General features: G+C 38.6%; 1 long non-coding RNA gene across 1 annotated transcript; it reads right to left on the bottom strand.

The window, feature by feature from the left end:
* Positions 1-283: 283 nt before the first annotated feature.
* On the bottom strand, positions 284-1,644 carry LOC115725650 (uncharacterized). The gene is made up of 4 exons (XR_004013436.2): positions 1,373-1,644; positions 1,154-1,263; positions 739-828; positions 284-524 (listed from the first exon to the last, which is right to left on the bottom strand). It is a non-coding gene; the product is annotated as an uncharacterized LOC115725650 (long non-coding RNA).
* Positions 1,645-2,345: the final 701 nt, after the last annotated feature.

The following is a 2,345-nucleotide window of genomic DNA, read 5'->3' on the forward strand; positions in this document are numbered from 1 at the left end:
TTAAGCGGCATCAGTAAGCTCTCGATGATCGTGACCTGAGTGCCAACTCGGGATTTCGAGGCGGTTCAGACTAGGGCTGTGCATGGGTTGGGTTGGCCGGGTTGAGACTATTTTAATGGGCCAACCCAATAAGATCGGTTTATTAAATTCTAACCCATTCATTTTAAATTTTATGTATAACCCAACCCAAACCAACCCAATCATTATGGGTTGGGTTGGGTTGGGTTGGGTTACAACCCATACTTTTCACAGTTACAAAAATTACAAAATTTAAATATGAATATGGTCACAAATTCATACCTAAATTAAAGAAAATAGAAAAATCATTCAAAGTTTATTAGTCATCCAAAATCCAAGTCTTAAAACTGTAAAAAAAATTGTCCCTCATAAATTGCCTATGAGTAACTAGACAATCACAGTGAGTGACTACAAACTTGAAAAAAATAACATATAATATTTCCAACATCATCAATCAAGAATATCAAGTCTTCTCCTTTTGGTATCCTTGTCCTCAAGTTCATTACCTACAATTCAACATAGAAAATTATTCAAATTTATGGGCAATCTATATAAAACTACTATATATATTCTATAACTACTAAAAGGAAAACAGCAACAACAAAAAAATCTGAACATAAATCAATGAGCACCAAAAAATTGAACAAATAAAGTTTGAAGTTAGAAAATATCAACAAATACAAGTTATATGTTAATCAAATCAAGGAGTGGACAAAATACCTTTATTTTAATTATTCCCAGTCAAGCAAAATAGCTATAGAGTTTTTATTTACTAGTTGGCATTTTCAACATTAATTCTTTGAGCTCAATCTGAAAAAAGAAATAAATAATATAACATACAAATATATCTCATGTTTATATATACATAAAAAAAAAAATCTGAAACTTTTTCTAAAACAACATAAACAATAAAAATAATTTGATTCCTTTTTACAATAACATAAACAATATGATCAAATCTAATTATAAAATATTACACTACAAATTAAATACTCATTTAATAACTCATTATATAAAAAATCAGAAACAAAAATAAAAAAAAATAAAAAATAATTAAATCTGCTTTTTTTTCTAATAAAATAAAAATAACAAAACTTTCTAATGAAATAAAAATAACAAAGGGAAAGAGACGAACATGGGTGTTGGACTGATTTGGTGTGGTCCTGGACGGAGGGAGATTGTTGTTGAGTGCCAAATGAGAGAGCAAAGAGAGTCGTGGGATAGAGTACCGTCGCCGGCCCTTGCCTGAGATTTTTCCAGCAAACCAAAAAAAAATGGGTGAGATTGCGATTGAGAAAGGTCATCCATCAAACTTCCAGCAAAGAAAAAAATAAAGATTAGAGACATAACTTACCTTATTTGCACCCTTGTTTGAGTTTTTATGGTAGAAAAACTTGCCAATGGTGGTGTGTGTGCGCGTCAGGTAAGGGAAAGTGCAAAGCTGATACAGAGAAAGAGAGAGAGAGAGAGAGGAGGGAGGCGGCATCCTTATGTCTACTAGGGTTAGGAAATTCATACAAAAGAGAGAGGGAGATGGGCTGTGTTTGTCTGAACAATAGAAAGAAAGGTGAAGTGAAGGAGGCGGTCTCTTAGGGTTAAGTTAGGGTTAGGAAAAAGAATAAAATGTTATTTATATGGATAAATATATATATATATATTAATGTGAATAGTGCGGGCCGGGTTGGGTTGATTGGGCCACAAATGGCTGAGCCCGTTTCCGACCCATCCTACACGGGTTGACAAATTTTGCACCCATTTAACTTTCGGCCCACTTTTAAGCAACCTGTTCGGCCCATTTTCGGGTTGGGTCGGCCGGGTTGGTCGGCCCAGCAGTATAAATGCTCAGCCCTAGTTCAGACTAGATGGACGTCAGACGAAATATTAGGAGTCAGGGCATCTCAGTCGGGTCAGATCAAGGTCGAGGAGCTCAGTTCCCCTCAAGTGTTATGGGCCGAGGTAGAGGTCCCAGGGGCAAGGTTCGCGGTTGGAGTGATGTTAACTCGCCGCAGGCTGCCCAAGTCAATTAGGAAGCCCAGAATTGGGAAGTTACGGTTTGCGGAAATGCAAGCCCGGATAGAAGAGCAAGATCTCGAGATTCAGAGGTTGAGACAGCAGGGTGCTCTTGCGGCCCGGCCCGTAGTTCCGTGGCACCGCCTCGCCGCCTGTGCCGAGATAGTGGTGGCGGCCATTAGATTGGAACCTTTGTACGAGCGGTTCCGGAAGCAGGCACCTCCGGTTTTCCTGGGAGGTCCGGACGTGATGAAAGCCGAGCAGTGGCTGAAGGTGATCACCAAGATCTTGAACTTTATGGGTGTCACCGGGAACGA

The sequence above is a fragment of the Cannabis sativa genome, chromosome 6 (genome assembly GCF_029168945.1).
Source record: "Cannabis sativa cultivar Pink pepper isolate KNU-18-1 chromosome 6, ASM2916894v1, whole genome shotgun sequence".
NCBI lineage: Eukaryota > Viridiplantae > Streptophyta > Magnoliopsida > Rosales > Cannabaceae > Cannabis > Cannabis sativa.